The following is a 7242-nucleotide window of genomic DNA, read 5'->3' on the forward strand; positions in this document are numbered from 1 at the left end:
CCTCAATCCATTCTTCCTTTCTCTTTCTTCCCAGAGGCTAGATTTCAGTTTGGATGTAGTGATGTGGAGTCTTTACTGTCTCCAGGCAGAAGAATTTAGGTCCTTCTTATTGTGCACAGTGGAACAAGAAAAGGCTAACTCTTCTTAACACTGTCAACTGCTACTTACAGTCTAAATCTCGTGCACAGTTTCCACATACTCTTTTTAAGATTCTCTCTTTACCACTTTAACTTTTAATAGCTACACACATTTTAAGGAAAGGAATAGCAGCATCTGCATTTTAGCAAAATGACTCTGTTCCCAGTTATAACTGATGGAAGCTTTAAGATTTTCCATGCATTCTTATTGGAATCAGTGATGAGACTGGAGGACAGGGGATGGTTGGTGGTGTTACCTTGCTTGTTTCAAAGTTGCATTGGTGTAGCAGACACTGTAATTAAAGCACAGCTTGTTGTTGTTGTTGTTTCTTGCTACTCCCCTTAAAATTTATTCAGTAGGAAAATGTTCCCTCATTACCAAATGGTATTTCCAATAGCCTCCATAACAACTAGGTAATAGACTCTTATGGTCTCAGAACTTTACCCCAAAGGTTGTTTACTCCCTCAGAAGCTCCTGGCAATCTGGCAGTCCACATTTTAAGTGTATGCTCGGAGTTTTGAAAAAGACATGTATCCTTGTAACCATCTTGCCAATCAGGATATAGAATATCCCCATCACCCCAGTGAGTTTCGTTGTGCTTTTTTATAGTTAATCCTCCTCCACCCCTTAGCTCAGGCAACCTCTAATCTGCTTTCTGTCATTACAGATGAGATTTTCCATTGTAAAATTTCATGCAAATGAAATCATATAGTATGTGTTCACTTGTGTCTGGCTTCACTAACTTAGGATAATGATTTTGAGATCCATTCATGTTAATGAGTGTATCATTAGTTCATTCCTTCTTATTGCTCAGTAGTATTCCACTAATTGATACAGCATAATTTGTTTATCAATTTACTTGTATGTTTGTTTCCAGTTTTCAGCTATTATGAATAAAGCTACTGTGACCATTCATGTACAAGTCTTTGTATGGGCAGTTGTTTTCTCTTGGTGAACACTTAGTGGTATTTTCGGGTAACATGGTAAATGCATGTTTAGCTTCATAAGTGGTGCACAGTTTTACTCTCCCATCAGCAGTGTATGAGTGTTCCAGTTGCTCTACGTCCTTCCCAATATTGACAGCTTTAAAATATTGGACAATCTAGTGGATATATAGTGATAATTCATTTTGATTTTAATTTGCATTTTACGGATGACTGATGATTTGAGCATCATGTATCTTTTTTATGAAGTATCTTTTAAAATCATTTGTTCAGACACAGTATTCTCTGGTTTTTATGAGTCACTGAGCAAGTTATCAAAAGAGAGAACTAAAACTAATCCTCAAGAATTTAAAAGAAATTGTATGTTCTCGTCTGTCTATCGAATGTGATCTCCAGGCAATTGCTCAAGGCCACATAGGTAGTGCCAGAACAAAGGTGAAAAGCCACATTTTCTCATTCTCAATTTAATTCTTCTCTTTATATTTAAATCAGGATAAATTTAAAACTGATTATTCTGTACCATTTTATTGAATTCATGTTTTATTCAGTTAGTATTTTGCCACAGTTACTTCTTCCTGTTCATCATCGCAAACTTCAGCTCAGTGATAAAAACCTAACCATCACTCAGAATTTATTGCCCTTCATGGAAATGTATTTCAGGTTTCAGATAACTTATTAAAAAATGAACCTTTAAACCTGTGTTTATTTGGGGACACCTACATACCTTTGTTTCCTACATTATTATTATTTTTTAAGCAATTATTTGGTAAGCATTTCAGAGGTGAATTGCCTAAAAAAAGACAGTGCTCTGTGTATTGCCCCTGAGTTCTGTAATGGCATTTAGCCTTCCCTGGAATGAGCTGTATTTGTGCTCTGTGCAGCTAACTGTTAGGCTGGGACACTCCATCGCACAACCCAGGGCATCAGTCCATTTCAGCACTTTGTTGACATTAAGTAACCAGTGAGAAACAATTTGATACAAAGTCCCTGGTTTTCACACACAAAAGTTCAGACAAGAAGTTGCCTGAAGCAAGATTCTATTTAGGCAAGGAAATGCAGGAAATAGAGCATTATAAGGCTCAGATGTCAAGAACAGGAAACTCCTATAAGCATCATTGATTTGGCCATTTTGATGGAATTGTTCTCCCCAAACCCCCTCCTTTGTAGTATTCTTTAAGAGAAAAAATCTTACTTAGCCCTTGAGGCGTATTTTAATTATTCTTCTGCTTTAACGTGGCACATTACACTGTTCATTTTAAGTCTTTTTTTTCTTATTCTGAAGTACTTGGTTTGTGTATGCCTTTTTTTTTCCATTGAATTATAGTGTACAATGAGAAGTGGCCTCTCAAATCACCAGACAGAATATGTGATCATCAGTTTAATTTCTAGTCAATATTCATTACTGCTCTAAGATTCTCTACTTTGGTAGTGTAATCACAGCTCTTAACAACGGCCTTGAAATTTAGAGATAAAAATCATATCTAATTTTGGTATTCTTAGCCACAAAGAATCTATCTGTAGACTAAGATAGATGGGTGAGTCCTCAAATATCCTATTTTATATTAGTTGAAGAAAGTTTCCTAAAATATTTCTGTTTCTCCTTATACTTATTAGGAGTTTGGGTTAGGTTGAGGAAATGGTGATGTAAGGATTTATTAATGGGTGCTTGATTTCTGGTAGGTGCTTTACAGGTATATAACTTTAAAGGTATATAACTTCATTGTTGCATCATGGACAATTTCACATGGAGGTTGTTAACCTATTGAATGTATTTGAAAAGCCTCATTTATTATATATGCTTTGTTGAGCTGGTAAACCCGTTTGGGGAATTCCAAAGTTCATTCTTTGTCCAATAAACTATTGTAAAAATTTACACACTATCTCATGAAACGAGATGTTTAACAATTGGGAAATCCACAAGAATTTATGATTTAACATTTATGAAGACCTCTGAAAATCCGTAAGTAGAGTAGATAGATAGGTCTTCATAAATTGTGTAAAATGAATATTTAAAACTACTTACCTAGTGTTTCAATAGTTAAAATTGGTCTGTTAAAATTTATTTGGGGGCTTCCCTGGTGGTGCAGTGGTTAAGAATCCGCCTGCCAATGCAGGGTACAGGGGTTTGAGCCCTGCTCTGGGAAGAGCCCACATGCTGTGGAGCAACTAAGTCTGTGCGCCTCAACTGCTGAGCCTACACTCTAGAGCCCGAGAGCCACAACTACTGAGCCCATGTGCCACAACTACGGAAGCTTGAGGATATAAAGCCCTGCTCTGCAACAAGAGAAGCCACCCCAATGAGAAGTCCACACACAGCAACGAAGAGTAGCCCCTGCTCACCGCAACTAGAGAAAGCCGGTGCACAGCAACGAAGACCCAATGCAGCCAAAAATAAAATAAATAAATAACTAATAAAATAAATCTTTAAAAAAGATTAAAAAGTTTATTTGGCTTAAGTTAGTAACTTTTTGTATATGATTATACTGTAAGGTCAGAGATTTTTGATATTTTAGATTGTATACATATACACTGGGAGGTTAAAACTATGACATTACATTGAATATGTACTAGTTTAATTTATACATACTCTATAAATGAAAATTACATATAATCAAATCATAATCCTTAATTTACAGAGATTTGAGTATTTAATTTTTGGATAAATGCAATTATTTTGATATCTGGAGTAAGGCATCAGAAAACTTACCATGTAGGAAGTCAAACACACACTTCTTTTAAATATGATCTTCTTCTTTCTTTGTTGTTGTGCTTTCTTAGAATTAAGAGGTTCTAGAGAAGAGATTTTCATTTTCACTTTATTTTGTATAAAATCCATGAGTGAGTATATTCTAAAAGATGCTTAAATACTCTGAGAATTATGATGGGGAAAACTATAATCCTCCTGGGTTTAGTTGAGGGTTTTTCCTGTTTTAATAAAATAATCATATGGAATCTGCTTTAAATCTTTTTTGAAACAAGGTAGGGGTATAAATAAAATTCAAATAACATGGTATTTTGCACTTTAGATGAAAGAACTGACAAGAGTTTGATCTTTCTTTTAGGCCTAGTTGGCCTGAAGTAATCTTATTCATATATGAAAGAAATTCAAAACATTTGAGTGACCTGGCTAAATCACAAAGTTTATGGTAGCAATTCTTGGAATAAAGCACAGCTAATGTATTCTTTTTTTTTTAATAAATTTATTTATTTATTTATTTATTTTATTGGCTGTGTTGAGTCTTTTTTTGCTGTGCGCGGGCTTTCTTTAGTTGAGGTGAGTGGGGGCTACTCTTCGTTGTGGTGCGCGGGCTCCTCATTGCTGTGGCTTCTCTTGTTGCGGAGCACTGGCTCTAGGCGCGTGGGCTTCATAGTTGCAGCACATGGGCTCAATAGTTGTAGCTCACAGGCTCTAAAGCACAGGCTGAATAGTTGTGGGACAGGGCCTTAGTTGCTCCGCGGCATGTGGGATCTTCCTGGAGCAGGGATTGAACTTGTGTCCCCTGCATTGGCAGGCGGATTCTTAACCACTGCACCACCTAGGAAGCCCCAGCTAATGTATTCTTTAGCCACATGGTCCATTAGTTTCTAGTTCTTGGATTCCCTAAGATTCATTTCTAATGAATAGTTTATCTTCACTTAATTGACAAAAGGACTAATGCCCTCTGCAAAACAGAATTTTTCTCTTCTCCTTTCAAGAGACTGTATTCATGTGTTCTCCTAGTAACTCTTCCTATTTCAGTTGCTCGGAATCAATAAGGATAAATGAAGAATGATCTGTTGAATGGTAGTATAACTCTATAAAGAATTGTGGGAATATCTTGTTTACAGAAAGCCTATTATACAAATATTATGCATCTTGTAATGTCTTTAATAAACAGTGAACTCAAAAGTTCATTTAATCCAGGAGTTTTGTGTTAAACATGGAAGTGATACAGGTACAATGTGGTAGCCGTTTCCTTGCTGGGTGATGGGCCAAAGATTGCAGCACACACCTTTCACAAGTATATTCCTCAATCTGATGAATTTATCTGTCAGGGGAGGCTAGCTAATTCTCTGGGAACAAAATATCCCTAAATCTCCGTGCTTAAACAGCAGATGTGTATTTCCTGTTCATCCTGGTGGCTCACGCTGGCTCACAGTACACATTGTGGGTAGGTGGGAAGACATCTATCTGCTCCTTATGGTCATTCAGAAACTTGCTTGATAGAGCAACCACCATCTAGAGAACTGCTCATCTGCTGTGCTGGAGAAAAGAGAGAATTGAGGTGGATTTCTCATCAACAATTAAACTCTGGCCCAGAAGTGGCATGACACATACTCATCACTTATCTGCAGCTAGAACTAGTCACCTAACCCACCCACCATCAGGGCCCAGGAAGTGCAATCCTGCCCTGTGCGTGTAAGAGGGGAAGAACATTTTCGCTGCCTTCTTAATTTATTTTATGTTTTTATGTGAAGAAAGAGTGCAAGTTTTTCCTTTCACAGATTGTTCTTAATTTGGGTTTGTCTGACTATTTCTTCATGATTATACTGTATTTAGACAAAATATTTTTGGCAAGGATGCCACATAGATGATGTGTCTTTATAATACAGACTACAGGTATAAAAAATTTAAATTCTAATATTGTCTTTCTTCTAAGAAATGACATCTTTTGGCTGGCGCTCAAGTGAAATAGTTACATGCCTTTTTAAATCAAATTTATCCTGTTCTATGCATTTTGAATTTCCTCTCCCTATTTTTTCCTGGTTGATTTACCTGTGTGAAGGATAATTCAATTATATTTTTATTTATAAGAAAATTTTTAAAAATGTAGCTGAAATTACCTTAAGTTACTCATCTCCTATATTACACTTACTTTGAGGTCTAATATTAATTTTTTAGCTTAATCCCATTATATATATATTCTCCTGACCTAAATCCACTAACATCAGTTGTTGAAAACAAACTTATTTAATGTATCAACTACTTAAAATTTCATTTTATTTCAGTGGCCTAGGAAAAAAGAATCCTAAATTTAAAAAAATTTATTATTTAAAAATTATTTACAGAAGGGCAAACCTATCATCACATCTGTTCCCTAAAGTGACTTCTCACAGAAAATTCTAACAGAATTTTACTCTGCATAGTTTTGTTGAAACAGAATAGTTCCTCTTTCTCTTTGCTTCTCCTTTTCCTTCTCCTTCACCTTCTTTCTTATGTGTTTGATGTCTTTTCCTGTCACCCCTAAATGAGCAGTCAGTTGTGGGTGACTAATGACATCTGAGTGTCAGGGATTCTCTCCAGATTCCTAGGAAGCTTCCTGAAAAAAATCCTCCAATAATTGTAATTTCAAAGGAAACCCTTTCTATGTATTTAGCCACTCTCTCTTTATCTTTCAGGTTCTCCTCACTTCAAATTAAATAGTATTTTCTTTTCCCTTAAATTTTGAACTGTAGTTTCTTTGACTTCTGTCAGGTGTTATGATGTTGATTCAATGCATGTTTTTAAGAATAAAGGAAGTGAACTAGTTTTAAATTTTAAGTAATGCTGGAGTTTTATTCATTTGACCTAAGTTGGGTTTCCAGCGAAAAGAGTTCTTAAATATGTATATTACTGTTTGGCCAAAGGCAGGAAATAGGTTTTTAACTTGGATTCTCTCCAACGTCTACCCTTCCTTGGTCTCTCCCCCTCTCCCTCCCTCCTCCCTCCCTCCCTCCCTCCCTCCCTTCCTTCCTTCCTTCCTTCCTCCCTTCCAACATTACCTTTAAAGAGGAGCAGTAACAGAAGAAGTCAGAAGACTTCTAGCAGGCTTGTCTCTTCTGTTTCCAAACCACTACTAACAGCAGTATTAGTCATCTCATGGCTCCCCCACTGCCCGCCATGCTATTTAAATATCCCTCTTGGGGTATTTTTTCCCCTACATTTCCTTTTCTGCTCCATAGTCATGGCTGTGGGGGAAACACTCTAGGTAACGCCTCCCACACATGACCACATAAATATTTATTAGATTTTTATTTGTATATCTCTCTTCTATGCAACCTGCACAGTTTTTCATTGTTGACATCCCTGTTTATCGCTGATTTCAGATGAAAGGTCAGTGTGGTAGTTCAAAGAGGATCATATCTTTGCGCCTATTTTGAATGGTAGAGAGCTTAAACCATCACAGGCCAATGAGACTGT

Source organism: Hippopotamus amphibius, chromosome 8 (genome assembly GCF_030028045.1).
Source record: "Hippopotamus amphibius kiboko isolate mHipAmp2 chromosome 8, mHipAmp2.hap2, whole genome shotgun sequence".
In the NCBI taxonomy this organism is placed as follows: domain Eukaryota; kingdom Metazoa; phylum Chordata; class Mammalia; order Artiodactyla; family Hippopotamidae; genus Hippopotamus; species Hippopotamus amphibius.